This window comes from Takifugu rubripes, chromosome 3 (assembly GCF_901000725.2).
Source record: "Takifugu rubripes chromosome 3, fTakRub1.2, whole genome shotgun sequence".
Taxonomy (NCBI): domain Eukaryota; kingdom Metazoa; phylum Chordata; class Actinopteri; order Tetraodontiformes; family Tetraodontidae; genus Takifugu; species Takifugu rubripes.
This window is the reverse complement of record NC_042287.1, coordinates 13,738,134-13,745,743: the sequence shown is the minus strand read 5'-3', so window position 1 is coordinate 13,745,743 and position 7,610 is coordinate 13,738,134. Positions and strand designations below refer to the sequence as shown.

General features: G+C 49.0%; 1 long non-coding RNA gene across 1 annotated transcript; it reads right to left on the bottom strand.

Moving 5' to 3' along the window:
* Nucleotides 1-1,081: 1,081 nt before the first annotated feature.
* Nucleotides 1,082-2,372, bottom strand: LOC115249228 (uncharacterized). The gene is made up of 3 exons (XR_003887923.1): nt 2,172-2,372; nt 1,448-1,567; nt 1,082-1,119 (listed from the first exon to the last, which is right to left on the bottom strand). It is a non-coding gene; the product is annotated as an uncharacterized lncRNA (long non-coding RNA).
* Between the last annotated feature and the right edge of the window lie 5,238 nt (nt 2,373-7,610).

Genomic DNA, 7,610 nt, shown 5'->3' with positions numbered 1-7,610 from the left:
TGAGCCAGAAGTGTTTCATATTTATCCAACAATGTAATTACAATGCCTTCTGCGCTGCTTTTATGGATGATAGCGATAGAGCAATTAATCCATCGGCCAATTAATTGGGACCGTGTCTGGCATTTGGAGATAATCGCATCAACCGGCGGCTGCGCTGTCGAGGCAGATAAACAGAAGACGTCTGCAGCCCGAGAAGACTTGGACGAGACGGTCCGTTTAGGAGTTGTTTCATGCTTCTGTGTCAAGTGGGCCCGTGTCGGGAGTAACAGGTTCTCTGGATATTTGTGTGTTTTTCTCTGCTCAGCGTAATTTTGGGTGACCAGGCAATCAAATGGGCATCGGAATAGCTTTATTTTTCAACGGGCTCCATTATCTGCAGTAACTGTTTCTCTAATTGTTTTACACTGACCAAGGAGATCAATCTAAAGTGATATCGGAATAGAAGCCTATTACAGGCTCACCATAAGGAATAATACAACAGAGCCAAATTCAGGTTCATACAATTTTTACGTTTCATTTGTTGCCAATGAGAAATAATGAGGAAAAAAATAACCTACGTATTACACAGTATGGTCGTGTGGCAGACAATTATAAAACTAATTTCCCAAAAAGAGAAAACAAAGGTGAAGAGATATTTCTCAGAATTTGGGGTTTATTTAAAGGGGGGTGAAATGCTATTTTAAAATGGTTAAATGGTTAAATGGTGAACAAGTAAAAAGACACAAGTCTCATCCAAACCGCCGTGACGTTTCCTCGTTCACTCATCTGACCTGCGGGGGGCGCCGCTGGAGGGCGCGTGGCTTCGGACCGACACCCGGGTGCATCCAGCCGAGCACATCCGAAAAACTCCTGCTCAGTGGTGGCGCACAAAGAGGCCCAGGAGTCTGTTCTTCCTGTTGTCTTCCGTTATTATTTCAAAATAAAAGCCAAGGTTTAACGTGGGGGTAGGAAGTGCTGAGCATGTTAATAAGTAGAATCTCCTCACACACACTCACACACACCACCACACACCACCACACACACACAACACACACCACCTGGATCGCGGGTTTCCTGCTTGTGGAGCTGCTGATTTTCAGGACGGTGGAATGATGCAGACACTTCCAGCATCTTCTGAAACTGTAAAATCTAGTCAAACTGTAGCTGAACTCCCCATCCCGCCCGAACGCCACATATAAACAAATGTGCTGGGATCATATCAGCGGTGGCTCTGAGCAGACGCAACCCGTCTTCCTGCAAAACCTTCAGAGGATTTCTCGGTCAGGAGTCCAGCTTCCCATCACCCTCCAACATCCCGACCCCCTCCCCCCGGCTACTACCACCAAACCTGGCTGAGTATCAGCTCTGATAAAGGGCTGTCCTTCATGAAAATGGAGAATCGGCTTCTTTTTAAAACTGCTTTGTGTGCTCTGACATTGACTTTGGTGGATTTGCATCGTCTGATTACCTTCCTGTTGAAAGCCCAGTTTTCAAGGCTCCTGGTGACATTGCTTCTTCCGTAATCATGGCTCTTAGCGCAGGAATTCCAAGAGCTGATCACTCGTTGGGCTTAATCCTGAATGAAGATCTGCATATTTACATCAACAGAAATAATGAATCTCATGCAAATGAAGCCGCTCGTCAGCGTATCACGGTGTAAACTTCTTATTAATGAAGCACATTAGTCATGTTTGAGCAGATCAACATCACTAACTCCTCATTATCTGCCTTCCAAGAAACATTTCATCGCACACGTGCACGTGCACAAGTGAGACATTTGGACCTTCACCACAACGAGCTCAGGAAACCACAGGAATAAACTTTGCAACGTGAGCGACTACAGGCTGAGCAAAGCATTGAGAGCTGCATCTAACATGTTTCCTGTTGGATCCCGAGGTGAGCCGCGCCGACGGCGGCCGGGATTCTCTCCGTATTGACTCCAAACGGAGGTCGAGACTCTTGCGGGATCACGGGCCGGTGATTATAAACCTCTTAAATGGGCGGAAACACAAAAACACTTTTGATTCAGCAGCAGTGTGGAATCCAAATCAAAGGTGTCCTTTAAACCACCATGTTGAGGCCACAAAGGAAAAGTCAACCATTCAAGCTGTCTTCCGGTTCACACCGGTTCAAACCGGTTCACAGCGATCTAATAAAACGGCCACCTCGCCTCAGAGTTAATGAATAATCACCTAACGATGCAGTGCGCCGGATATTTTCCTCCCGAACGTCCAGGACTTTGGCTTCGTGGCCTCAGTGCTGCTACGCTGCTGCACGTCTGAACCCCTGATGTACAGACGGGGGTCCCGGGGGGGTCCGCCAGGCTGCATCTCAGACAGGAAACTGTCCAAGCAACCGCCCACTAATTCAGAGTCCCGGACTTTTCCTCAAGATTACAGCCGCTGGATCAATAACAACACATGGAAATGAGTCTGTCAGTCAGAGGAGACAGACATTGGCCTATGGGGGGGGGGGTCTTCACACGGTGTTGTACCCCCAGAGCACAAATGCCAGAAGAAGTTTAAACCAAAGTTGTCTTATTTCTAAATGAGACCTGCTGCTGAATATTTCAGGACTTGGTCAATAAACATCTTAACGACGGCCAGGACCTGCGAACTTGGCAAAAACCCCGAACTTGACGTTGAGAAGCAGCGAATGATTGGCTACTTAGCAACCACTAAAGACAAGAAAACAGTTCTGCACATAATGGTGCCATCGGGGTCAGAACCTCATCAATGCTGCTGCACTTTTACTGACTTGAGTCCAGTAAGGAGGTCCAGAAGAACTTCACTTTGGCTTGTTAAGCTACTCTGCACATCCATGTTTATATAAGAGTGAAGGGACTCATTCAGCTATTGATTAGTAATTAGTAAAGGTAGATGGAATAAAGTCTTTTAATGGTGGTTTTGAATGAGTAAATCATGCCTGGCTCGATGCTGAGGGTTATCACATCGGACAAAACTGTATTTCTTTCGCTCTAAATGCCTTTTTAAGAGGGTTGTGTTATTAATCTGCGTAAGAGATTTGTGTCTCGTACACAGTGAGGACCAGAAGAAATAATTTAAATAGCAAATCAAGGATATTTTGGCTGATCCTCATAAACCTCAAAGGGGTCCAGACTTGGTTCAAGTTAGAATTAGGGTTAGGGTCAGGAGTGAGGGTCTCTGTAAGGGGCTCGTTAAGGCATAAAGTCAATTAAAGTCCTCACAAAGATGCAAAAGCTGTGTTTAGGATTGGGTTGGGAGCAATTCTTTGGTCCCAGTTTTGGACCGAAAAAGCAGAAAATTGGCTGGTAGCAGTACAGATGGCAGAACATTGCCGCAGGGCATTGGTGAGGCGCCCTTGAGCAAGGCACCAAACCCTCAAATGCACAGAGCTCCTGTCCTGGCAGCTTCCACACTCACTTCCTGCATGTGTTTTTTGTTGATGTGTGGTGCAGGGACAGTGTAAGTGTAAAAACAGTAATTTACCCTCCGGAGACTAATAAAGTATGCTTCTCTTGTGCGTATGAGTGTGTGTGACTGTAACACAGTCTGTCAGGAGTAGCGTTCCCCGGGTGTGAGAAGTTCCAGATTCTAAATTTAGAAAGACCAAACTGAGTCCCAAACCCAACTGTGACAGCAAATGCTGGTCAAGAAATTCGGGAGAGGGAATAAAATCTCTAAACTGTCCAATCCTGCAAAGGCAACTGTTGGAAAAGCTTTACGTCCACCACCGCTGAAAATATATGATCTTTTCCCTACAACTCCCAGCCATAAATCCTGGCGACCATATTTTAGTCGGTTCAGGTTCCTCTTGAGTACTTTGTCCTCGCTGCGACCTCTCAGGTTCAGCGATTTTAGGAGGCTTTGCACACATAAACGAACACACACACACACACACACACACACACACATTTGTTGCTGTTTCCTACAGCATCTTCAGGGGACCTTAGTGCTGCACCTTTCGTACTAAAATACATCCCAAAGATGCATCTGTCTTCATGCTTCTGGAGCCAGAACAGCCTTCAATGGAGCCACAGGTGCACCTCCACCAATGAACCAATCAGAAGCTTAAATAGCTTTGACACTTACGAGTGGGGGGGCTGCAGGCTGCTGGGAGCCACAACATCTGCCTTTCAGTAAAAATAAAAAGAATGATAAACAATAAACACAGAAAATAATGTTGTGTTGGAAAAAAAATGCGATTAACAAACGCGAATGTTTAAGCTCGATGAACGACACGGGTCCGCTGACGAGTCAGTGACGAGTGTGGCTTTAAGTGTGTGTGTGTGCGTGTGCGCGCCCGGGAGGAGGGGTCGGAGACTGCGCCTTGATGCTGAGCGCAGCGCTCACCTGCAGTTGGGAGAGCCGCGGAAAGTCGGAGCAAAGCTGCAGCGCACTCACGGAGAGCGAGGAGGGAGCTACCCAGCAGCCAGACCGAGAAGACGGGAATTACAGTCCAACCCGGGGGAAGAATCCCGAGCCTGCCCTGCTCCTGCCTCTGCCCTCGGCCCCCCTGGCTCGCCCGCCACCATGAGAGCTGACTTCGCGCTGGTCCTGACCGCGGTCCTCCTGCTTGACGCGTTCTGGGTACGTTTTCGCCTTTTTCTCCGCGCAGAGTTGCGAGTGCGAGGCGCATCCTCCTGAATCTGCAGGCGCCGGAGGAAAAAGCTGAAAGCTGAATAAAGTGGCTGTCGGACGCGCTCCGCCGTCGACTGCGGACAGCTTCGGTATTCTACGTCCAAGTGCGTTAATTGGTCCCGTAACGTCTTTAACAGAACCGGTGAAGGAGCCATCCTTGCCCGTTCTGATCCCGTTTTTGTGGATCGGGTTCATCAGAGGGCTGAAATGTTCTCCATAAGTTCAAAATGTCTGCACATTCACCTCGAAGGTGGATGTCTTTGTGTTTTTTACTTTAGTTTACGGATAATGATGCCGAGATTAACCATAACTTTAGTGTTTTTTTTTAATCTAAACCACTTGTGAGACAGCGCGTTTCCTCTCTTTACTTTGGCTTTTGCTGATTTATGTAACAGACTGCGACGTTATTCGCTGTTTTGCTGCGTTATTTCGGTTTGAGGAGAGGACTTGGGGCGTTAAAAAACGGGCAGCTCTGGCAACCACTCGGCTCTGCGTGCGCGTACACCCGCAAGTGCCGGACTGGCGTTATTCAGATCTTCCCCTAAACGTCGTGACAGGAGATGATTCTCCTGTCTTCGTGCGGACATTTGCGGCAATAATGTGATCAGCGCTTCAGAACTCACTTCAGCGGCGCCTCGGAGCCGCAGATTCAGACATTCTCAGATGTCATGTTTCCACGTCAGTGGAGAAAGTTCTGCTCCTGCTGATTCCTCTCTTCTCTCCAAGGCTCGGTGCCAAAGAGAAGCGAGGAATCGATGGGATCTATGTTTATTGATGTCCTCCACTGTCTTCTCTTTCTTCCAGAAGAGTAATGGGGCACATGCCTCCCAAGGTCCCTGCCAAGCTGGCTTCTCACAAAGCTTCTACTCTCTGCTCGTTTCCAGGGATGTACTGAAAGGCGGGGGCGTGCGTAAAGGTGAGTGGCGCCGCCGTCGGCCCGGTTTGTGTTCCCAGGCTGAGCTTATCGACGGTTCACCCACCATCGGGGGTGTGGTGTCCACGTAGGGGTTGCTGAAGTGACTTCAGGTATCCTGGACGTGACCCTGATGTCTGCTGCTGCTGTCCTGGAATCTGAGCTCGCACATCCTGGAATGTTTTGAAATGTTTTGGAATTTGCCAAAACCTGCATCTACAGCTCCGTCACCGTCACGCCATCAGGTCGCCCCGGGTTATGCGGCGCTCCTGGTTTGAGGGCCCCGATAGTGCAGGAAATGGGATCGACATCCTGCGTCTAATCTGACACCGCTCCTGCCAATGTGGGCTAATTGCGCTCCGCTATTGATCCCGATGGTTTTCCCCCCTCGTGGCTCGGCTGAGCAGCATTGTTTTGCTGCGGGCGCACAATAGCCCTTTTGTGGGGCAGCTGCGCAGTATATTTCTCACTCTCCTTAGCCAGAAGAGACCTGGCGGGGATGCAGCTGTCTAGACTCGCACCTAGGAACACGTGTGCGGGCTTTTTGGTAGGCAGGGCAACGCAGCATTCTGTGGTTCTGAGCTTGTTTTATCTCCTGTGGCGTTTTATTTTGCTTGTTCTGTGTTGTAAAACTAGGTGAAAATGACCGCTGAGTGTTAGTTGTTATTTCTTATTTTTTTTAGCATCAGTGTTTTAACCTGTTTGGAGGTTGGAGCTGGAGGCGAGGCGGCCTCCTGCGTGGTAGTGGCGTCCTCTGCCCAGCAGGGGGTGTTGACACAATCAGAAACCTGGGGAGCGACGGCGGACGGCGCAGGAGCCGCTTATTTCAGAGAGCATTTATTTATCCGCTCCGGTCTCGGAGACGGAATCGTCCGCGTCTCCGTGCAGACAGAAACTAATCTTTAGTGGAATAAGATGCATGTTTTTGTCTCATCAACACGTCTCTCAGGTTTCCACCCAGTGCCTCATTTGCTCGTTTCCTCCTGATTTTCTCCGTTTGCATCATTGAACCCTCATTTGTGGTGTTGATGATGAAGGTGCCTGGTGTCCAGATACCAGTGTGTCACAGGGAGGATCATTTGGGGGGGGGGGACGGATGCTGGATGTTACCATGCAACAGAACCTCGGTTCTGCCGGGGAACCGCCTCTCGTTGGAACCGACAGCAGTTTTGGTGCGTTTAGCAGCGGATGATGGGACAGTGTTTAGTGTGTTCTGTACCGCACAGATGACGGTGCGCGAGCTGGGCCACAGCCAGGCGAGCGCCGACACACAGAGCCAGCTAACATAACCTCCTCCCACGTGCCCCCCCCCCCCCGTCCCTCCGTTCAGACTCTTCCTGCTAATGAAAGTCAGGGTTGGTGGTTTCAGCCCAGTGAGCCCACTCTGCTGACCTTGGGGTGTGTTTGTGTTACTGGTGGATTTGGAGAGACATCACTTCACTTAAAAAATATCTATCTGTCTCTCTGTCTTTCTGTCTGTCTATCTGTCTTCATCTCTATTTTTTGGTCTTTTATGCTGCTGCTGTTGGTTTAAGACAAACCCAAAACCCTCCCGTCCTTGTGCCATTTTGTTTTCATCCTTTTTGGTTCTGGTTGCTAAGTAGAAAAGGAAATTAGGGCTAAAAAGGCCTTCTTGCATGAGGAGAAGAGCAGAGAGCTGCAGTTTTTCTGGGGGTTTAATATTTCCCAGCCTCTCCTCCAGCAGGCCACCAGAAGGTTCTGGGTGATGGGTTTCGCTCGCCTCCGTTTGTGGAGTTCTTCAGAAGCCAGCAGCCGGGCTGGTTCTTTGCTCCAGGCTCCATATTCTGATTCTCATTCTGGGCCTTAAACAGCTGCAGTTGGTACTGTGAGTCTACGTTCTGACCCAACTGGGAAAAAAAAACAAACCCAAAAGTCTCGACACTGTATAAAAAGTCCAAACATTCTTTTCTTCTTCACCCCCCCCCCCCCCCCCCTCCCTCCCTCCTCCCTCTCCGTCTCTCGCTACCATCTGTTCAAAACATTAAATAGTTTATGGCAGATTTTTTTGTGAGGAGACACTGACGCGTCCGTTTTTCCAGGGTTATTAATTACAGCACAGCAGGGGGGGTGAAATC